The following is a 24,679-nucleotide window of genomic DNA, read 5'->3' as shown; positions in this document are numbered from 1 at the left end:
TCAATATCCTGTAATAAACCATAATGGAAAAGAATAAAAAAAATAGTAAGAAAATACACCATGTTTCTCTGATGTGTGTGTATTCCCAGTGAAGAATTTCAGTGAGCTAGAAAGGACCCCACCAGGAACTCTTTACATAAGCCTGAGAAGCTAGGGACTAAAAGGGGTTAACTACCTGCTCTGCTTACTTCTACTCCACAGCCTGGATCTGAATCTTAAAAAAAAAAAAAAAAAATTATTTATGGCTGCATTGGGTCTTCATTGCTGTGCGCGGGCTTTCTCTAGTTGTGGCGAGCAGGGACTACTCTTCATTGGGGTGCATGGGCCCCTCATTGCAATGGCTTCTTGTTGTGGAGCATGGGCTCTAGGTGCATGGGCTTCAGTAGTTATGGCATGCAGGCTCAGTAGATGTGGCTTGTGGGCTCTAGAGTGCAGGCTCAGTAGTTGTGGCGCACGGGCTTCGTTGCTCCGCAGCATGTGGGATCTTCCCAGATCAGGGATCGAACCCGAGTCCCCTGCATTGGCAGGCGGATTCTTAACCACTGCACCACCAGGGAAATCCCTGGATCTGAGTCTTATTCCTGTTACTCCACATCTGCCAACAAGAGGCTGAAGTGAGCACAAGGTAGAAGGGAAGGAACTAGAGAGAATTTGTCTCAGAACCTAGTGGGGAGCTGGTCTAGGCTGCATGTCCATTACCAAGTCCCATGGGGAAAGAAGCCAGAGAACCCAGAGAGAGAAACAGAGAGCATGAGCCTGCCAGTGGAAAGCATGTGGAGTGGGAGGTGGTGGGCTGTCTCAGGAAGGACAGGCTGGGGACCATACCTTCATTTATCTTGGGTTTTGAGGAAGAGAGGTAGAAGGGACTACAAACACATATATCAAGACATGGCGCCTTTTCAACAATTTCAAAATCTCCAGTCAAGAAGGGTGGCCCATAAAACTGTATCTTCATAAATCCATAGCAACCAACCATTATAGGTAGATACTTAGTACTGAAGAGAAGGTCACGAGGAGATGCGGTGTCCTAACCATGGTTTCCTTCTGGGCAGGGTTGGAGTGAAGGGGGAGAGTGAGCAGGACTTTAATATGGGATTCTTTCCCCGTAGGCCTTATTATCTGGCAAGAATGACCCTAAATTGAAGCATGTAGATGCATGTAGGGAATCAGTTAATAATCTGTTTTTATTTCTCGGTAGGAAGGTATGTCACTTTAATGCTTAGACTTTAAAAAGCTTTTTGTAGGTTGTTTATGTCGATTCCTTATAATTTTATTCTATATTTTTCAAGCACATACAGTATTTTTATTTTTTCTTAAACGTGAGAAGTGGTCTATTATTTACCTTACACATAGTGTGTGGCTAGGGACTGTGACTAGGTGTGAATGTCCTCTCCAGCTTCTAGTTTGGGTCTCTAACTGCTTCCTTTCCAGCAAGGATTCTTAACCCAAAAGAAAACAAAGTAATGTAGTCCCAGTGAGTTATTCTATTTTTTGCACATAGTGGTTTGTTAATGGCAGGCACCTTTCTTTTTTCTTAATAATAGAGAAGTTTTATTTAGATTTTCAGATACGAAATTGATGGAATTGATTCATAAAGTCATGGTATGTGAGCTTATTTCTGAGGGTAAGAGTAGTAAGAATACTTCAGCAGACTCTAGGTGTGCAAATTACCCTTCAGTAGGTCCTGAGAAGAAACAATGAGGGTTGGGATCTTGCGACATCAGCAGGCAGTGCAGTGTTATGGAGAGCAGAGTTATAAGGAAACATTTAACATCAGGAGCTGTGGCCAACTCTTTCTCTTCTCCCCTTCTATTCCCTAAGTAAGTACCTGATTCCCAAGCATCCTCTATGGGCAGAATACTCTTCCCTCTTCCCCTGGCCAAATAAAAATACTCCTCTACCCTTGTTAGCTCTGTGGTGAGGTGATGTAGTTCAGTGTGTAGACTTTGGACCCAGATTTCACAAGTTCAGATTCTTGTACCACCATACACATGACTTTGGCAAGTCACTGGATTTCAGTATTTTTCTTCCTTGGGTGGGGATTGAATGAGATAATTAATGTAAAGTACTTAACAAAATGCTGGGAACTTTAGAGGTGCTCAGTAAAGGTATGTGCTCTCTATATATCTAAAATTATCATGGTAGTCAAATTTCCCAAGGTGACTTGATTTTTAAGCAATTTGGATACACTGTAAGATCATATGTTTTGTTTTTTTGGTTCAGGAAATACATCACAATATCTGTTACTTCTAAGATGAAGGCACATGAAAACTACAAGTTTAAAAAGAAATGTTATCTATGAGTTATCTATGTTATCTATGAGTCAAAATAAGTTATTATCTGTCCAATTGATCTTAACCCTTTACACTGGATCAACCTATTTGCACACACACACACACAAAAGTTGAACAAAGTTCTCTTTATAGTCTCTACGTATTCTAGGTAGTCGCTCAGGATCCTCTCTCTCTTTTATTTCCCTTTCCCCATTCATTGTTCCCAGATTTTAGTTGGGCTCCCTTTTGCCTGGCCCTGGATTCTAGGATTTGGCATAACTTTGAAATTTGCTTCTGTTTCCGATTTGATAACCTTTGAGACACAGCCTTTCTGTCATTTTGGGTCTTAGCACACCCACCATGTCTCAGCTCTTCTCATCCTGTTGGTTATAGGGTCTCCCTGCTAATTGCAGGAGTAGACCTTGGCTGCCCTAAGCCAGAGCTGCTGGGAGACACTCTCCTGGGACACGGACCTTTGGTTCACCCAGCCTGGCACTAAGCAGCAGTGTCTCATAGGTTTTCAGTTAGCAGTGTCTGGGGTTTTCTTCATGATCCCACCCCAGTTCCAGAGACTCTAAGAATCTGCCTGCCCACCAGGGTTTCAAATCTTTTTCCACGGCAGTGGCAGAAAAGGAGCTTCCTGAGGGACACAGCAGATCTTTCCCTGAGCAGGTGCTTAGCTATCATCAACCAGGTGGGTTCCTCTGTCTGGCAGGGATGTGTGGCCCTCACTTTGGTTGTGCCACTGTCTGTCCTGCCCTGAATCGCTGTTAGTGTGTAAAGTAAACTTTGTCATGCGCCTACATTTGAGGGACTTGTATTCTTTGCTTGTGTCCATTTTCATCAATGACAGTACTGTCACCCTTGTGACCACTGTACCCCCTTCCAGTCCCTGGTTCATACAACTCAATTCATGCCTGAGAGATCCCTCAAGACCCTGAGAGGGGAGCCAAGAATGCAGACATTCACAGGGCTGGTCTACACCGGGTTGTAGATTTTTCTCTATATACAAAAACAAACACTTGTTTTGAGAACCTAGGGAATTTAGCTAGACAGTGAGCTTTTTGAAGTCAGGGACTCTATGTTCTCCCCCCACTCCTCCAATGCCTAGCACAATATCTGGTATGTAGTAGTGTGAATTTTAGGAGCTAAATTAATTACACTTCTTGCTTTCCTTCTTAAGTTGGGAACCACCTGAGAAATAGAGGAGTCAGACAGCTGGAAATCAACAGGCTGCTGTTAGCACATAAGTTGCCTTTGTTCAGAGTAGAAAAAGACATCTTTTTCTTCCTTTGAACATACGAATTAGAAGAAAACACCCACTCCTGCCTTTGGGTGGATAAGTTAGAAGAAAGGTGTGGGGAACTGGCTTGGTGTGCGGAAGCTGGGCTGGATTTAGTGCCTGCTTGTCCCCAGGACCAGTGCCTTTGTGCAGGTGCCTCTGGAGACCAAAGCAGGAGGATGTTTTATATTTTTGTTTTGTTTTTTAATAGTATAAGTTGAATTAGAGCATATTGCATAGATACACCACCACGATGGGCTTTCTGATAATCTATCATTGGAAATTCCCTGGTGGTCCAGTGGTTAGAACTCAGTGCTTTCACTGCCGAGCACCCAGTTTCAATCCCTGATTGGGGAACTAAGATCCCACAAGCCTCATGGTCAAAATGAAACAAAAATTTTAAAATCTATCATTAATTGAATTTACCATTCAAAATAGTAGGGTTCTCCTTTTAGGAATAGAACCTGGCCCACTATACTAATCACATAGCGGAGGGCCAACCAGGCTCTGCCCTCCCTACACTGGTATATATAAACCTGAGGCTCAGAAGAGGCTCTGCCAAATTTGCTCAGGGCTTTTGAAACCAGCCCTGCAGGTTGGGCTCTGCAGGGCCTTCCTGGGGACAGACTCCTTGTGTCTTCCACCTCTTGTTTGCAGAAAAGCTTTAGCCTCCTAGGCTGTCCCTGAGTTTCAAAGAGCAAATTTAATCAGAGGAGTGAGAAAATGCAGAAAAAAAGGAAAACAGTCAAGCAGGACAAAATAATAAGTTTACCCGTAAAACAAAGTCAAGAACCTTTAGTTCCTCCTCAACGGCCATTTCCTTGAGTTGTTTTGCAGATACTAAAATCCCCTCAAGTGGAAGAAGTTAACTGCATGCTGACCACCAGCATGGAGACCTCATGGTGGGTTGGAACCAGAGAGTTGGTGAGTGAGATTCCCCAAAACATCAGCATGTTACCTCACCATCAACCAGTCACAGAATTGAGTACAAGCTGATGACATACCCTGTGACCCTCTCCCTCACACTGTCTTTAGAAACCCTTCCCTCAAGATCATCGGGGAGTTTGGGTCTTTTGAGCATGAGCAGCCTGTTCTCCTTGCAATAAATGCTGTACTTTCCTTCCCCACAACCTGGTGTCAGTAGATTGGCTTTGCTGTGCATCAGGCAAGTGGCCCCACGTTTGGTTTGGAAACACTTTCTCCCAAAGTCCACAATAGTATACTTCCTTTCTTTTCCATGGGTGGAATGAGTGAGGAGGTGGGAAGGAAGCCATGGGAATTATTGTTGCAGAAGTTCTTACTCATGGAATCATGAGACCAGGAGAAAGGAGGTTCTCAGGAACATAGTACTCAGAATAATGTTTCCTGAATGAGTGAATACATTTTAAGAAGAGGCAGATATGAAGTTTATTGCATAAATGTGGTTAAGAAAGAACAAGGGTAGAATAGTTAGGAGGCAAATTTGTGGCTTAAATGAATTTTTTTTTGCGGGGGGGTGGTGGTGCGTGCTGCGCAGCATGCCGGGTCTTAGTTCCCTGACCAGGGATCGAACCCATGCCCCTGCAGGGGATGCAGTGGAAGCACAGAGTCTTAACCACTGGACTGCCACGGAAGTCCCTTAAATGAATGTTTTGTGACTTGCTAATATATCAGGAGTATGTAAACCATGCTTGGCTTGTTATCTGGAGGGTTTTTGTTAACCCTTGATGTTGGAGGTGGGGGGATTGACTACTGATAAAGGAACAGAAAAAGGGCCTTTTGAAGGACTTAACTGTTCACAGAGTGAGTTGGAAAGTCGATTTTGGTGGAGAAAGATTAATCAACTCATTTGGAAACCATTCAATTTTTTTTTTTTTTTTTTTTTTTTTTGCGGTACGGGGGCCTCTCACTGTTGTGGCCTCTCCCGTTGCAGAGCACAGGCCCTGGACGTGCAGGCTCAGCGGCCATGGCTCACGGGCCCAGCCACTCCGCGGCCTGTGGGATCTTCCCGGACCGGGGCATGAACCCGTGTCCCTTGCATCGGCAGGCGGACTCTCAACCACTGTGCCACCAGGGAAGCCCGAAACCATTCAAATTTGACTAGAGGGAGAGGAGATAAGGAGTAAGAGCAACAGTTTCTCAACTTGGGTACCTTTGAAAAGACTCTATCTCTAGTGGGTATAATGAGAGTTAACTTTTATTCCTTGGAAGGGAAAAAAGAGGTACCCCTATGAATTCTCAAGTTGCTGCTTCAGAAGGAGATACCAGACAGAATGTTACACAAGAGAATGATAGAAGAAGTGAGAAGGCTTATTTTTGGGCCTTTTTTGGGGACTCTGTGTGTGTGTGTTATCTTATTTCTTATACTCTAATTACATTAATTAGGGTTAATTCATATTTATAAATTAATTAATTCATATTAGTTTATCAACTTAGTCAAGGATTTTGAGGTCCTAAAACACATGAAACAAATGAATTTTGATGGTGGAGGAAAAGATCAGCTGTTGGGTTGGTAGTAGGTGACAGTGGAGTAAAGATGGGGAGCCAGGAGGCAGGGGGACTGCAGTACCTTCTTGGAGGTACTTGAGCTTAAATTAGTAATCTATAGCCCCATAAACAACTACCCCAAGATTTTAGTGGCTTAAAACAACAGTTGTTATTTAGCTCATGGTTAGGGTATGGGCTCAGCTTGGTAGTTTTCCTGCTTGTCTTAGCTGGGCTTGCTCATGAATCTCTGGTCACCTGCTGCTTGTAGATAAGATGGTGGGTCAGCTGGGGAATTGGCTGTTCTCAGTTGGCCTCCCTCACATGTGTGGTAGTTGGCTGGCTGTTAGCTAGGGTATCTCAGTTCTCCTCCAGTGGCCTCTTATCCTCTAGCAGGTGACAACAGGCCTGTAAAGAGATGGTTTCAGGTTTCCAGGTGCAGCAAGGGAGCAAGCACCAGCACTTTTAAGCCTCTGCTGTACCTCATGTTTGTTAATGTCCCACTTGGCAGGTCACGTGGCCAAACTCAATTCAAAGAGTAGAGAAATAGACTCTCTCGATGGTGTGGCAGGGGAGGGATTTGATGCCATTTTTACCATCTACTATAGGACTTTAGGTTGCTGTGAAGGCTGCAGGTTGGAGAGAAAGGAAGAGAGGGTCTGGAGAAGGGGAAGGGTAAAGATGATCTTTGTCTACTTCAAAGCTTTTCCTGGGACTGCCCCTAACTTGGGCTAAATGCCATTGTGTGGTAAAAAGAAATCTGGCAGACTCGGAAATTAAAGTTCATACCAGAAATTATTGGGAAAGGGAAAACTGGTAGAGGAAAGTAGTGTGGTTGATTACAGGATACATATTGCAAAAACATTTTAAAATTAAATGTTGCACAGGACTCAGCCTTAGATATTATTAGGTATTACTTAGATATTAGATATTACTTAGATAATACTTAGATAGTACTCAGTCCAGTAATCTAGATCTTGTATTGCTCTCCCTTTATCTGGATAGGAAAACTGGGTTTTGGGATGTTACCAAACTCATAAAATTGTGTGCAAGAAGCTTGAAAAAACCGGGAATCATACTTATTAAAGCTGAAACTAGACATTGATTAAAGAGCATCATTTTCCTTATTGTTATGGAAAACTGAGGTAAGGGTAGACATCTTACAGTAGTTTCTTTACTATCAGCTGTGTCAAGAATATAAAAGGACAGTGTTTGTGGCATTACTGAATTGTGCATGCTGGAGCCTTAATGAGACGATTAATGATCTGAGCAGCGCATCATTTCAGAAATGGGAGGAGGTGGGGAATGGTGTGAGGGAGCTGCTTTTCCTTCAGTGAGCTCATCTATCAAGGGACTAAATTAAGACAACAAGTGGAGCCAAGGGAAGAACGTGGCTCATTTTCTCCTCCTCTGGGCCTTATGTTCTCTAGGTAGCCTCAGATCTTGAGGCCTCTAAGTCCCAACTTCCTCTCAGTAAATTGAGGATGTATTCCTGAGTAGTCTTACTCAGGAATCTACCGTAAAATCAAGGCTGGGAATTTACATCATCCAAAACTCCTCTACCTCTTTTGTCTTTGTGCTTGTTCATCTGATTTTCTTTAATTGATATATTTTTTAGAGAAGTTTGAGGTCCACAACAAAATTGAGGGGGAGGTATAGAGATTTCCTGTATAACACCTGACTTCACTCATGCATAGCCTCTCCCATTATCAATATCCCCCACCAGAGTGTACGTTTGTTTGATTTTTTTAAAAAAGCTTTATTTTGAAATAATTTCAAACTTATAGAAAGGTGGAAAGAATAATAGAGGGCTCCCATATACCCTTTATACGGATTTAACAATTCTTAATGTTTTGCCACATTTGCTTTTTTGTATTCTCTCTTTCCCTCTGTGTGTGTGTGTGTATGTGTGTATACATATATATATATATACACACACACACACATATATATATACACACACACACACACACACATATATATATACACACACACACATATATATATATATATATATATAATCATTTGAGAGCAGGTTGTATTATTATTCCCTCTGACCTCAATACTTTATTATGTGTTTCCTAAGAAAAATGATATTTTCTTAACATTTTCATAGTATAGTTGTCACATTTAGGAAATTTAACATTGAAACAATACTTTTTCCAGTCTATAGTTCATAATCCAATTTGTCAGTTATCCCAATAATGTCTTTTTTCTCTCCAAGATCCAATTCAAAATCCTGTATTGCAATTGGTTGTCCTATCTCTGTAGTGTCCAAATAGATTTCCTCAGCTTTAAAAGAAATCTTTAATAAAAAATTGATATTTTCAAAGAATACAAGATAGCTATTTTACAGACGGTTCATCACTTTGGGTTTGTCTGGTGTTTCCTGATGATTAGACTTAGATCATGTGTTCCTACCTGTACCGAGAATCAATGCGTTGATCCTCTCAAAGTACTACATCTGGTGGCATACAGTGTGCATCTGCCCTTACTGGTGATGTTAATTCAATCACATAATAAAGGTGTTTTCTGGTTTCTCCACTGTGTAGTTACTGTTTTTCTCTTTCAATGCTAAGCGATCTGTGGGGAGACACTTTGGGACTATGCACATATCCTGCTCCTCACTGAGCTTTTCCCCCTTGGATGCAATGCTAATTCTTGTTCGAATGAGTCTTTATTATGATAGTTGCAGGGTTTTCTTTTCTTACTTCATTCCATAACTTTATCTTTCTTTTCCACAGTTGAAACTTGGTTCCCAACATTATCATCAAATTATTTATTTTCTCAGTCTTACATTACCCACAAAACAGTTTTAGAATAGCTACACTGATATCATGATGAAAAACAAACCCACCAGAAAAACCTCAAGACTTTTTGTGGTTCTTTTATTCCCTAGATTGTGGGTATAATGTCAAAATGCTGTGCTCAGAAGTTATTTGGATTGATTCCCTTTTTTTCCCCTTCTATGTGGTATTTATCCTTCCCTAACTCCTGCTCCCCCACAGCCATCATGGTTATTAATTTAAACTACAGTGTGTTAATTTGTTTCTGTGTCTATTAAGTTTTAGTTTTCTTTCCCATCTCCACTCCATCCTTTCAAACCTAAAATCTATAGCCTACTGTTTTAGTCTCCCAGGGATGCCATAACAGAATACCATATACTGGGTAGCTTGAACAACAGAAATTAATTTTTTCACACTTCTGGAGGCTGGGAGTCGAAAATCATGGTGCTGGTAGGGTTGGTTTCTCCTCCTGGTTTACAGATGGCCACCTTCTCCCTGTGTCCTTGCATGACCTATCGTCTGTACTTAAGCACCCCTGGGGTCTCTTCCTCTTATAATGACTCTGGTTCTATTGGATTAGCATCTCATCCTTTGACCTCATTTAAACTTGGTTACATCCTAAAAGTCCCTTCCGCAAGTGATACTGAGGATTAGGGGTGCAACATATGAATTTTGGAGGGTACACAATTCAGTCTGTTATACCCACTAGACTTTGGCTCTCCCATGAAGCTCTCGATACTGCTTTTGAAATTCATTGAGGCTGCTGACTTCTTTTGATTCGGTTCCTTCCTTGTTCACCTGTTTATATGCTTCCTTACTTATTCTTTTAACAATTCATCCAATCATTCGTTTTTTGAATAATTTACTCATCCGAAAACTATTTATTGAACACCTATTAAGCATAAGGCACTTTGCTAGACATAGGAGATATAATGGTGAGGAGGAAAACCGAACAAAGATAAGTCCCAAGAGTTTATAGCCAACTGGGGGAGTCTGACATGATCAAAGAGTCATCCAAATAACTATTGTATTTTTAATTTCTTAAACATGTAAGATTACAATGCAATTGTGCTCCAAAGAATATATAAGAAAGTTTAAATGGAGGGAATTGGTGTATTTGGTGTAGTCAGGGAAGGCGTCTCCAGTAAAATGATATTCATGCTGGATTTAATGAAATGCCAAGAGTTAACTGGAGAAAAAGAAATAAAGGAGAAGGGGAGGTGGTATAATAGGGAACTGATGGTTCCTGGCAAGGGAACAAAATACCCTAAGGACTATCATTTTAATAATCTGCACCAATACCATCAGATCCTTTGCCAATAGTCCTGCATTGTTCACTTTTCCCATCTCCAGCAGGGTATTAGTTCAACCACCTATAGAATAGTGTTGCTGTAAGTCACACCTTTATGTGGATTAGCTCCACTGCAGATTCATTATCTCCAGTAATGAATGTGTGCTGTTTCTGTGTCTCTGGGCAATTCTCTTTCTATCGTTGCTGCTCAAAAGCTAATTCAAACCTGGCCAAGTTTCCTTGAGAAACCTTGCCCATTACCTCCTATGAATGAATTTTCCTAACACATAGCAAATAGAAGCTGTTATGTGAGAATACCCTACATACTAATTGCCCCATATGCTGGTGAGTTCGGTGCTATCTCTCCAGCTCCCTTACTTCCCAATGTACAATTTGCCATCACTCTTGTTCATTCAACCTTGTCGATATCTTTTAACTGACTTTTTTTTTACTCCATTTAACTACCTATTTCAGACTCTTGACATCTCTCTCTTAGATTTCTACAAAAACCTCTTTAAATATTCTACCCTCTGCCTCCTGTCTTATCTCCTTTTAATTTATCCTCTATAGTGCACCAGAGACAGTCTCTGGTATACTATATTCTGCATCAACAAAAAGAGTGTGGGCTTTGGAGCAGAACAAGCTCTGCCATACAATTATATGTCTTTCTGCAAATGACTTAATTTCTTTAAGTTTCAGCATTAAAAAAAACCCTGTAAAATGAAGATAATAATACCCATACTTGGTTCTTGTATGTAAAATGTGCTCAAGCATTATCTAGTATCATACTATTAACGGTTAGCATTAAACCAAGGGCCGGGCATTATACTAACTGCTTTATGTGCACTACTGCATTTATATTTTCCAGATGATGAAATAAGGCACAATTTGCACAAAGTCACATAGCAAATAAAGTGGTGAGGAATTCATGCTCAGTCAGTTAGCCTCCAAAACACCTGCTCTTAACCACACAACTACAGCTATTATGAGAGATAGGGTGGGAAAGTGAGAACATTGTGAAACTTAGCTTCGGTTCTTAGCTGCTAGATGAACTTGGACAAGTTTCTTAAAGATTTTGAGCATCAGTTATTTTATCTGTGAAATGAGAATATATACCTACAATATTGTAAAGAGAGTTAAGTAAGATTGAATTATATAAAGTAAATGGCATGTAATATCACTCAATAAAGAATATCTATGATTATCATTATTTCTAGCTTAAAAATACAGTTATTTAGCTACTCTGTTTAAAAATCGTGTTGCTCTCCCTCTGCGTCGTCAGGATAAAGTCTACTGTCTTCAGCATGGGCCACTAAGCCGTGCATTAACGCCTCTTTCCCTCATCTTCCACCCCGAGGTTTAATAATAATCACTTGCTGTTCTCCCAAACATGCATTGCTTTCGTATAACTCGCTGCCTTTTTTAAGGCTGCCTTCTTGGCCTGGAAAACTGCCCCTCCTTCTCTTGCTCCCACCCCAATATGTTATCTTTTGTCTAACTCTCATTCTTCAATACTTGGATAACCTCCACCCCTTTTTTCACAAAGCCATATTTGATTAACATCTTCAACTCCCCCAATTATACTTTTGAATGACCTTTCTCAGATGCCTTTGTAAGTGGGCATCCATTGAATCTCATTTCACAATTGTTTACTGGTCATTTTTCCTCACTAGACTGTGAGCTATCAGAGGGCAAAGATTGTGTCTTTCTCATCAGTATTCTAAGACTTAGCACAGTGTGACTGCTCAGTGAATGCCTGATGTGTGTGGATTAAATGCCATAATCAGAAGTATAGAGGGCAGGTATTTAATAATAAATATTTTCAACATTTTAATAATTTTATACATTTATTACCCAATATATTCTATTAATAATATTTATTTAATTATTTATAATATGAGGGTGATGCTTGTGCCTTTGTTCCCTTGTACACATTTCAGAATTTAAGCAACATGTTTAGTGAAGTCTCTCTGCTACAGTTTATTCTATTACCAGTTGAAGTAATTTTAAAGTGATTCTGTAGGCTGCTCATTTTCCTCATTGTCCAAACACAGTGAAAGTCTCCAATTATTATTATTATTTTTTAAGCACGTTCATTAACCAAATGTAATGTCTTTCGTTAGGCTGTTAACTGACCTAAAATAAGGGCATTTCCATTAAATAAAACTGAAAAGAGTCAGCAAGGATTAATGAAAAAAATGACATAAAGAAATAAACATGACAAGCAACACAAAGAAGGTTGGAGATCCTTTTAGAAAGATACAGTTTGCTAATCTGACTCTTCTCTTTTGATGAAGATTCAGCTCTCGGACCCCCTGCTGGGGAGAAGGTGGAGGAGGGAGGGAGGAATGACAGGGACACAATTTAAATGTTTTGACAGCTAGTCAAAGAGAGTGAATTGCTGCAGGCATTTGCACATTTTAACCCCTGCTGTAACAGCTAGAATTCTTTCTTGCACTATCTAAATCCAAGAATCAGCTCTTTGGAAAACTGTCTCCTGCCTGCCACCAAAAAAAAAAAAAAAAAAAAAAAAGAAGTGAAAAATATCAGGAAAGCAAGAAATTGGGTACACTTGTCTCTGTTAGGCAGTAATTTATTGTATTTTAATTTTCTTATTTTCATCTTTCATTAGATTGTTATCCCAGATATAACCAAGAGTGCTAGAGCACTGTGCCTTATTCTCTTGGGCCCCATGTGTAAAATTTCAACAACACATTCTGGCAGGATGTGCAGATTTAATGGTAAGGAATTAAAAAGTCCACTAAGATTTAGTTCCAAAGTTGACTGAATTAGTCCTTTGAAATTCACAGTTGCTTCAGGTCATTTCTTTTGTCAAAACAATGCTTATCGGAAGAGGCAAGTCAATCGACAATAAGCTTCTCACTGTTGGGAGAAGGTGTGGTCTTTTAGGATGGCAGAAACTTTCTATTCTCCGTCTCCCTCTTTTTCCTCTCTCTCTCTCTCTCATCATGGCGCATAACTCGGAATTGGTGTCAGTGAGAAAGTGTTGCCTCTGCCGTATCAGGAAACAAGAGATGTTGCAGCCATCCAGCCACTACAACCAGCCCAGACGGTGCGCCCGGAGGCTGCCCGCCGCCAAGCCCTCAGTCACCGCATCCACCCGCAGCGATGCATCCTGAGGAGACTGGATGAAAAAGCACAAGGATACTGGCCCCAGATAGCTGAGGTGTATATCAAAGGAATGATTTCAGTGAGCTCAGACTCTTGCATCTTCCCGCATATACAAGAGCGCTAAATTCTTTAACTTGAGATGTCTGGTTTTCTTTAATTAACAGGAATCTTTTATGTTCTGACTACCTGGTCTTTGTTGCAAAACCTCCTGTATATCCTGGCTCCTTCTGTACCTCTTCCCTTCTGTACTATCCCTAAGATAGTCCCTTAGGGCTATCTTACGTTCTCAATTTTGTCTGCTGAATAAAACATACCTCTCAGCTTTTACGTTGTGCATTTCTTTTTTTTTTTTTCAGTTGCCTTGGGGGAAGAGGAGTAAAGGAAAAGAGGAATGTGGTGTTTGGGACATGGCTTCATATAGCATTTCATTCTACAAGCAGAATTTATGTTGTTGGACTGACTACTGTTTGAAATGAGATCCAGTAGCACTAGGCTTTGGGTAGTGTTATTAAATTTCAACTCACAATTCACAATCACCTACCGCTGTGTTAGGCACGTTGGAGAATTTAAGAGCAATAAAACAATGTCCGTCTGCCCTCTATCCCTATAAATGAGCTAGGCAGGAGTGTGTAATTCATCAAACAAAAATGTCTATTTTATAATTTATTAAGCTAGTAAGAGTTTTTGTGAATAAACAAGGCCAGAGTTAAATCATTTAAAATGAATTTTCTCCTAGATTGAAACATTGTACTGTGAAATAAATTTTAAATTTTGGGAAAAGTTTGATTTCTAATAAACTGCAGTATTTCCCCCTTCTCTTTCATTTCTGTTTTTCTTTCCTGTGGCTTTTCGTTTTGAATTACTAAAACTTCATGATTTACTTCCTCTTTACTTTGATGTAGTAAAAGAAAATAACTGAAAGTGCCAAGAACCTAGAGAATCAAGCAGTCCAGAGTTGGATAGAAGGTGCTTATTGCTTTGCTTGTCAGAGTGGTAGTTTCCAACAGAAGGCTTCATGGGATTAATTTGAATTTCTTGCCTTCTTACGCTTGTAAGACAGCCACATTTTTAGGCACCTGTTTCTAGCGGTACATACTTGCCTTGAAATCGCTCTTTCCATCGTAATGGACTAAATGGTCACTCAGCCTTGAGAATAAACAAGTCTCCTTAAGCACTTAACTCCCTCCTGGGGAGAGACTTCCGGAAAAGTTCATTTTGTGTCACAGCTAGGGACAACATTCATAATGGGCGAGAACAACACCAATTTTTTTTTTTTTTTTTTTTGCTGTACGCAGGCCTCTCACTGCTGTGGCCTCTCCCGCCGCGGAGCACAGGCTCCGGACGCGCAGGCCCAGCGGCCATGGCTCACGGGCCCAGCCGCTCCGCTGCATGTGGGATCCTCCCGGACCGGGGCAGGAACCCGCGTCCACCGCATGGGCAGGTGGACTCTCAACCACTGCACCACCAGGGAAGCCCCCCATTTTTTTTTTTTTTTGACTGTACGACATGTGGGATCTTACTTCCCCAACCAAGGTTCAAACCCACGCCCCCTGCATTGGAAGGGCGGCGTCTTAACCACTGGACCTCCAGGGAAGTCCCTACACCAAATATTTTTAAAGGAGACTAATTAGGGGATAAGCAAGAGGAACTTTAGCTGCAAGTTGTAGAAATAGAATTTTAGAGGTGGGAATAATAGTGTAAAGGTTTTTATTCCTCCATTTCCATAACTTTCATAAGTAAAAATTCTCTGGCTTCAAAGCTGTTGCCAACAAATTGAACTCAGGCAGGGATTATGGCGACTGGATGTTAATGCCCATGGCTATAAATTTGATCACTTTCATTTCCAAATGTTTGTTTTCTTTATCCTGTGCCAGAGTAGGAGGGAGTTTTTGCAGACAAAGATTCCTGAATAACTGTCAAAATGTGTTCACTCACTTATTTATTCCTTAATTTATATGTCCGGTCAGGCTTCTTTGGAATATTCACTTGGTGTCAAGTACTGTATTAGTCAATACTTTGCCTTCAGCACACTTTCTAGCTTTGTGAACTGAACTGGGGTGCAGTGAGGTGAGGTGGTCAAGGGTGATGATGAAAGAAGAGAAGAAATAGTTTCAAGGACGAGTATGACATTTGGTACAAGAAAATATTCTCAGTATATTCTCCTAGAGACAATAGATAATAGAAATTGCTGAATAACATTTAGACATATCTACACTTTTGAAGGACAACTGTTGAGTCGCTGTTAATAATAACTCCAATTTAAATACTTTGGGTTTCATTTCATTATATAATAATAGCTAAATTAATTTGTATTGTTTTTAAAAGCTGTATATTGACTTCAACATTATGGATTCAGCCTCGGGATGTCTCAATTATTATATATACAAGCTATTTTAACACTGATTAACCTCTGCCAGAGATTACTCTCCAACAATCTGTAGGACTTTCCATATTAACCAGAAAAATAACCAAATGTAGTGTTAAATTGGTTAAACAAGGGACCATTCTACTGCGGAGGCGCTAATGCCATGGTGGCTTACATAAGCAAAACACAATCTAAGCCTGCAGATGCCTCAAGGTTACAAAATCAAAAATCTAAGGACAACAATCACACATCAGCCAACTAGGCTTTAAGCTACAGGCAATCAAATAATTTCCTTTTTTTATTTCTGTACTTTATATAAGTCTTTCCCTTGGCTCCTGTCTGCTGAGTACTCTTAACCGTTTTCCATTTGGTGCTGCCTCATTTGAGTCAATTTTTGCTCAAACTCTTAACATTTAAAGACATGGGGAGGGGGAAGCGTAAGCTGGGACGAAGTGAGAGAGTGGCGTGGACATATATACACTACCAAGTGTAAAATAGATAGCTAGTGGGAAGCAGCCACATAGCACAGGGAGATCAGCTTGGTGCTTTGTGACCACCTAGAGGGGTGGGATACGGAGGGTAGGAGGGAGATGCAAGAGGGAGGAGATATGGGGATATATGTATACGTATAGCTGATTCACTCTGTTATACAACAGAAACTAACACACCACTGTACAGCAATTATACCTCAATAAAGATGTTAAAAAATAAATAAATTTTTAAAAAAAGGAATGAATGAGATTTGACTAAATTTAAAAAAATAATAAAAAAATAAAATATACCTCAGTTTATCTTTTAACAGTTTGTTTGTGGCTACTTCATTCATCTCTAACAAATAATAATTGAACGTCTGTGATATGCCAAAAGCATTCAGAGATGAATGAAACTGAATTCCTGATGGAAATATACACAAGGTACACTATAAAGTTAAACCTATGTAGGAACAAGTAGTTAATTGTTCTTAGCTCTGGAGAATAGCAAATCACCTCAAATCACTTCACTTCTCTGGAAATTTCCTTTCCCAAACAGAGGATGAGTTCCTACAGTTTTATAATGGGCAGGGGGCGGACATCAGCGCCAAGGAGAGCCAAAGCAGTGCCTGACTGAACCCCTTTAGAACTCTCTAATGAGGATTTGTAACTGGGAAACAGAAATGCAGATGAGTTGATAAATTTGCTGGAGTTGGCAGGGTGTGGCTGTGTTTGGGTCATGGGTGTGAAGGAGCAGGGAGTGGAGGAAGAGAGAGAGTTTATTTCCTGATCGCTTTCCAATTCTAAGATTCAGCTATGTGATTCTGAGTGTACTTTCTGCCTTTGAGGCCTTGAGATACCTCGGATATATATTTTTTCTTTTTAAATAAAAAACCTCTCTATACTTATCCAGTTTGAGTGGAATTCTTGGCAAACCTTCATGGAATCCACACATTTACTCTTTTTGAAAAACTCCCACTGCTCTAAGGTAGCATCTCCTAAGGTTGATATGTGGTATCTATTCAAATATGGCTGGTTTTGACCCTCTCCAAATAGAAACACATTTGTGGTTTCAACGTATTTTAAGACTGTTATTTCTAAGCAAAAATTTTTAGAAAGATTTCAAAGTTTTCACATGTCCTGGACAGAACTTCTAAAGAAACAGCATTTTCATTGCCAAATATAAGTGAATCAGAAATGACATTATTTCCCCTGAAAAATGCCAGGGAATATTTTCTCCCTATATGGTTGTCCATATAATGCTTTAACATATTTCTGAATCTTACCCTGTGTATTCAGTCTGCAACTTTGTCTTTTATCTGCAGTAGTCTATAATTTTTTTTTACCTCGCATAAGTAAAATGTCAAACCATTCCTCTCTGATATTTGCAAATGTATAATTGAATAAACCCGTTAAGCCATAAGTACTTGAAGATATCTTAACAAGATCCATAAATATCATTTAGAATTGTTTTTTACTAGAATAAAAACATTGTGAGAAAACAAAATTGTAGAAAACATATTAGTCTACTGAAAAAATGTATTTAAATGAACCAAAGTAAACTTCTATTAACAAGATAAGTTTGTGTACTTCTCAGAGTTCTATTTTTTCTAAAAAGGATAACTCTTGAACTTGGAACATTCATCAATTTAAAGATTAAAAACAGCTGAAATTAGAATTTGATATATGATTCACTCAGCCTGCTGTACTGTAACTCACTTCGATACATACAAGTTTATTATGACAATTGGTTTATTTCTGATGAATGTTGCTATGAAAATTTCTCAATAACCACAACAATCCCCCTAAACTCTTTTTTAAAATAATTAATTAATTAATTAATTATATTTTGGCTGCATTGGGTTTTCGTTGCTGTGCGTGGGCTTTCTCTAGTTGCTGCAAGCGGGAGCTACTCTTAGTTGCGGCACGCGGGTTTCTCATTGCGGTGGCATCTCGTTGTGGAGCGCGGGCTCTAGGCATGCGGGCTCAGTAGTTGTGGCTTGCGGGCTCTAGAGCGCAGGCTCAGTAGTTGTGGCGCATGGGCTTAGTTGCTCAGCGGCATGTGGGATCTTCCAGGACCAGGGCTCGAACCCGTGTCCCCTACACTGGCAGGTGGATTCCTAACCACTGTGCCACCAAGGAAGTGCCCCCCCTAAACTCTTAAAAAGCAAATGACTGTAATTTTATTCAAAGGCAAAATTCTTGAATTACTCTGAGGTCCACATATTTTATTTACACTTCATTTTCTACAGTTATCCCTCCTGATTTATATTAGAGTTACCCAGAAATCACCTGGGTTCATCTTTGTTAAAAAAAAAAAAGTGAAAACATAACAGATGCATTATAGTAATTATATGACAATTTCTGCTGCAGACAAAAAGCATCTTTCAGGCATTTTAATTAAGCCAGTGGTGTTTCAGCATGCTAACAAATATTCTGCATTCGATCTTCACAAAATACATATTATAACATACATAATCATGAATAATGTAAAATGCTTTACATTTTGAGAAAACAACCCTGTTCATACAATCTTTTTTTATTTATTTATTTTTTTGCGGTACGCGGGCCTCTCACTGCCGCGGCCTCTCCCGTTGCGGAACACAGGCTCCGGACGCGCAGGCTCAGCGGCCATGGCTCACGGGCCTAGCCGCTCCGCAGCATGGGGGATCTTCCCGGACCGGGGCACAAACCCGTGTCCCCTGCATCGGCAGGCGGACTCTCAACCACTGCGCCACCAGGGAAGCCCTATAATCTTATTTTAAATTGTAAATTTCTACTTTTCAAATAAACTCAGGAATAACTATATAATTTAAAGAAGACACGAGAGGCCAGTTATTTTGAGAAGAGATGGATTTGGGTGCAGGCTTCCACTAGATTCAGTTTTCATGGATTTATTTTTTTTATTTTGCAGGAATAGATCAGTAGAATATTTATGAAATAAAAAATTTTTCTTAATGATAAATTCTTTATAGTATCAAATTTTATTGCAGTTGTACTATAAGGACTAAATTATTAATTTTTAGTTAACAATAAAATGTCAATACATATTTTAGTAAAAATTGAACTTATAACTGGCTTTGTTCTGATGACTGTGATAGCCACTAATCTTAATTTCTAGATTTTGAGTAGTCTGACTTTTGGTTTATTTTGGCATTCTTTTATTATTTTTTCACTTCACATTTTACTATCTTCTATGATAACATTCTTTGAGGTGTCTTTCTATAGGAGGGTCTTCTATATGCAAAGTAATTCCTTCCATTAGCATTCACTTCTTTCCCTTGGTACTGAACAGTTATGAATCCTTTTGGTTGCAAAGGTAGAATAAAGAAGGAATAAGATATAGGAAGAGAGAAAAGGAAAGGAGTGGTAAAATAAAGGAGACAAAATGGGAACAGGTGAAGAATTTTATTTAACAGAAGGAGGTATAAGTAAAAACGTTAACTTTGGAGAAAATAAATGGATGGAATAAATGAATGAGTAGATAAGTATTAAAAAGATAGCATAGAGCTTCCCTGGTGGCGCAGTGGTTGAGAGTCTGCCTGCCGATGCAGGGTACACGGGTTCGTGCCCCGGTCCGGGAAGATCCCACATGCTGCGGAGCGGCTAGGCCCGTGAGCCATGGCCGCTGAGCCTGTGGGTCTGGAGCCTGTGCTCCGCAACGGGAGAGGCCACAACAGTGAGAGGCCACAACAGTGAGAGGCCCGCGTACCGCTGGAAAAAAAAAAAAAAAAAAAGATGCTATCCTATCCATAGCATAGGATAAAGCAAATATCTTATGTTATTCATTTTAGTTAAAGGAAATATAATCTCATGAATAAAAAGAAGTTATATTCTCCTGGAATATATTAATGTCAAAATATCTATTCAGGCTTGTCATACTTTAGATAAAAGTATAATCTTGCACCATGAAAATATTCTGATATCTTTCTTTTGTAAACAGTTTTCTGGGACAGGCAAATCCATCAACTTCATGTTTCAATTACAAACCAAATTAAAATTATTTTAGAATAAAAATGGGATGCATCTTCATTTAGAAGCCAGATGTCTTATTAAATATAATTTCCTCTGTTGGCTGCTTTATATTAGGGGCCTATTTAAAACAAGAACAGCTTCTGTGAAATATAATTATCCCCCTTGTGTGGCTTTCATGGTCATGGAGGCTGGAATATGAAAGTAATTGACAAACAAATCTGCAAAGCAGTTTTTTTTTTTTTTCCTAAAGCAGTTGCTTAAATCCAATCAGCTATCATTTTCACTGGCTGTTCCAGAACCTTGTACTGTGTAGATTATGTTGGATTGATTGATATACCCATTCAGAGTTTCCTGTATGGCTTTTAGAAAAGTGTCTCATTGCTCTATCCAACTTTCAGCCATCAAATACTTATTTGGTGGAGAATTTACATGTTTTACAATTTTCTTAGTCTCATATTTAAAATGGATGCAGTACCATTAAAGTCAGAAGCATAAGCTACATCTGGTGTTTGGGGGTTAGAGTTCTTTTTGTTTCTTTCTGATGTGCACATTCTGGTTAAAGAATGACTTCTTTCGCTTATTGATTATGCTGATTTTACTCTTTCCTCTCTTTTTTTAAAAAAAATCTTAAAGCATGTATCTCCCAGTGAGTGGTATTTACTGTCTTATTTTCAGTTGCTTATGACTAATGAAGTTGGAAATTATTGGCAATGGGAAAACCTTGGCAGTAAGTGATTGCCTGCTTATTAAAGTTTACTCAGGTGCTCTCTGCATTATCCAGTGAACAGAACCATGGAATCCAGAAGCTGACTGGTTAGCTGGTCCAACAACCTAATGCTCTTGGTCTAGGGGTTCATACACATCATGTCTAGACACTGGCACAGGTGAGGAGCCCATTCCTCCTTTGGACCACTCTGTCAGACAATTCTTCATTAGATTGTGCTGAAGTCTTCCTGAAGCTTCCATTTATTGATCATAATTCTACCTACTAGCAACATATAGAAACTTCCTTCCATTTCTCACATAACAACCCATCAGCTGTTTTGCCCATTTGAGTCTTTTCTTTCCTAGTTCCTTCACTTGTATTTCATAGGAGTCCCCTGACTAGCCTGGTCAATCAGAAACTCTAATCCGATCTCTGCTAGAAAGTTGATATGACTTGAGTTCTGTTGCTGGGTTTTTTTTTTTTTAATTAATTTATTTTTGTGTGTGTTGGGCCTTCGTTGCTGCACGAAGGCTTTCTCTAGTTGCAGCGAGCAGGGGCTACTCTTCGTTGCGGCGCACGGGCTTCTCATCGCGGTGGCTTCTCTTGTTGCAGAGCACAGGCTCTAGGCGCGTGGGCTTCAGTAGTTGTGGCTCGTGGGCTTCAGTAGTTGTGGCTCGCGGGCTCTAGAGCGCAGGCTCAGCAGTTGTGGCACACGGGCTCAATTGCTCCGCGACATGTGGGATCTTCCCGGACCAGGGCTCGAACCAGTGTCCCCTGCATTGGCAGGTGGATTCTTAACCACTGTGCCACCAGGGAAGCCCTCTGTTGCTGTTTTTATCAAGACATTTTGAAAACTATTCTAACTTATTAAACAACTGTTTATTTTTCTGTTTAATAAGACCCTCTTTAAAATCTATTTTATATTACGAAATATTCAAAATGCAAAAAAGTAAAAGTATCTGGTTTTCAAATAAAAAAAGCAAATCCATACTTAGTAAAGAAAGACTTTATTTGAGGGGATTATTGCACGATGGGGAAAGGGACTATTGCAGTTAGGTGGAACACTTTGACCATAAGATCTACAAGCATCTCAAGCATTATGCAAAAAGGAATTTTCTTTAATAGAAAGAGTAACAAGGCTAGAGAGAGTGGTGTAGGGAATTGGGATGAAAGGGTAGCAAGATGGGATAATAGATTAGAGAATGTTCTACCCTAAGGCCAGTCTATTCTCCACAGGGCTTATAAAGGAGGAGCTGTCTGCTGGCCAGAGAGACCTGGGGGTAGGAGAGAAGTTAACCATAGTTTAACAAGCACTTTGTCCCGACAAATCGGTAGGGACAAGCAGTTCAGCTAATCATACATGAGGCAAAGAATGGGAATTTGGTCTGTACCTGGTCATGCTTAAGGTAAACAAGGGCGGTATCAATGAATCTTATCTAATTTACATGGGGACTAGTGGTTCTTTGCAGTAAGTCATTTTCCGGAACACAAAAGAGTGAGTGGGGGAAGTTCTTTAAACATTGCTGTTTTGCAGGATCTCAGGGCTCTAATAAAGCTCAACATTGTTACTATTCACCACTTGACTTCACAAAAGTCAAAATTTTGGGTCATATTTGCTCCAAAAACATTTTTTAAAGAAATACATACTACAGATGTAGTGAACCTATGCAACCTATTTCATTTCCTTATTTTTCTCCCCAGAGTTAACCAGTACACCGAGATACATATATATCTCTTTTATAGACTTTGCTGCTTATATATGATCCATCAAACACACACACACACACACACACACACAGAGTATTGTTTGATGTGCTCTCAGTTTACTAGGTGGCATCATACAATATATCCATACGTATCTATCTCTAACCTATCCTCAATCTCTATCATTCTATCTATATCTATATCTCACTTTTTTCACTCAACATTTTTGTGTGTATCTTTGAACTTGCGTCCATGTAAAAAAATTTTTTTAGGGTGTATACCTGGAAGTGGAGTTTCTGAAACTTTACTAGATACCGTCAAAATTTTCTCTAAAGCAGTTGTACAAATTTGTACCCACCTCTCTCTAGCAGTCTATGACAACTCCTTGTACTCCACATTCATATAGTATTTTGTAGTGTCAGAATAAAATTCTTGCCATATTGTTAAGCATGAACTGTTATATCTTTTTGTGTTAATTTTTATTTCCTGATTAGTAATGAGGTTGGGCTTATTTTTATAGATCATTTGGTTTTTAATTTTTGCAATATAGCTATTTGTATTCTTTGCCCACTTTCCTCGAGTTGTTTTTCTTTTCTTATTGATTTGTAGATATTCTTCATGGTTTCTATATACCAATTTCTTTGTTGATCATATACATCAAAAAGACCTGTACCTAATCTGTTTGCCTTCATAGTTTTTATATTTGAATGTAGCTAAGTGTTTCAGTTAGCTTAAGGTAGATCATGCCATGGTAACAGAACTCCCAAATCTCAGGGTTTACAGCAACAGAAGTTTATTTTTTACTCACATTCACACGGGTTGACAGGCCCTGCTCCAAATATTTTTAACTCCAGGGATCATAGCTGAAGAAGCAGCTCTTATCTTAGACATGCCAGTTTTGTAGCAGAGAGAAGAGAGAGATTACGGACCCACAGGAAGGCTCATAAAGCTTCTGTTTGCAAGTGGCACATATCACTTTATAGCCACATTTTATTGGCCAAAGCAAGTGACATGAGGTGAGAGTATATAATCTCCCATAGGTGAAACAGGTAGGGAGGGGTAGCAAATCTGTTCAGAGTGATACAGTCTGCCACGACACGTTCCCCAATCCCTTTGTGGTTTGTGCTCTTCATGTCCTATTGAAAGAATTCCCTACCTAATGTCATAAAAATATTCTCCTATATAGTCTTTGGAAGACTTGATTTTTACATTTGTGTTTTTGATCTATCTGGAATTTATTTGGGGTATGGTGTGAGATAGATATCTAAGTTTAGTTTATTTTTATGGATAATAAAATATGCCTACAAGCATTCATCAGCCATTCCGTCCCTTTTCCTCTGATATTTTTAATGTGATCTGTGCCATATATCCAGTTCCCAGGTATATGCGGTCTCTTTCCGGTGTCTCCAGATAGGTTCTATTTGTTTATTTGTGTATGCCTATGCTAATTACTCTTTTTCTGTCAGTCTTTCTCCATATATATATGTATATATATACACACATATATTAAAAATATATGTATAAATGTATTTAAAAAAAAATATATATATATATATAAATTTAGAAATATATCCAAGCATGGTTCAGCCATGGGGCTTTACTTACTCAAGGAAGACTTTCTCCATGTCAGGTGGAGTTTTTTTTACCACTGAGGTTTTCTATCTTGGAGACAGCCTGTTCCAGGACTTGGTTTTCTTGCCTTCTTTCCTGGCCCTACCCTCCAGATCCATGACATTGGCTGCTTTTGTCACATCTCTGGCTTTGAGTTCCTGCTTCATTTCTGACACTTGAGATTTACCTTTCTAATTTATTATTATTTCTCAGCTTTGTAAACTACTTTGGGGGTTATATTTTATCCAACATTTCGTTATTTTGGTAACATGAGGGGAGTCTATACAGCTCAGTCTGTCCTGTTGCTGAAACCCATAGGAGACTTTTTAAAAGTTGAAAATCTACAATATTCAAATAAGGGAAGATCTAATGGTAGATTTAACAATAACTTGGTTGACAAAAGAAATATATTATGGATCACAAGCCTTCCCAGGGAGTCTCAAATTATGTATTGAAGCAATGGGCTTTCTTTTCTTTTCTTTTTTTTTCTCTTTGCAACGAGCTTTTAAAATTAATTAAAAAGCTATCTGTTACCCAAGCCATTTTGATAGCCAAGCTTACCTTATAGGAAATTCTCTGACTTTGTTCCTTGCTATAGTGTGTTGAATTTAATGTCTCTGC

Source organism: Globicephala melas, chromosome 5, assembly GCF_963455315.2.
Source record: "Globicephala melas chromosome 5, mGloMel1.2, whole genome shotgun sequence".
Taxonomy (NCBI): domain Eukaryota; kingdom Metazoa; phylum Chordata; class Mammalia; order Artiodactyla; family Delphinidae; genus Globicephala; species Globicephala melas.
This window is presented reverse-complemented; position numbering follows the sequence as displayed.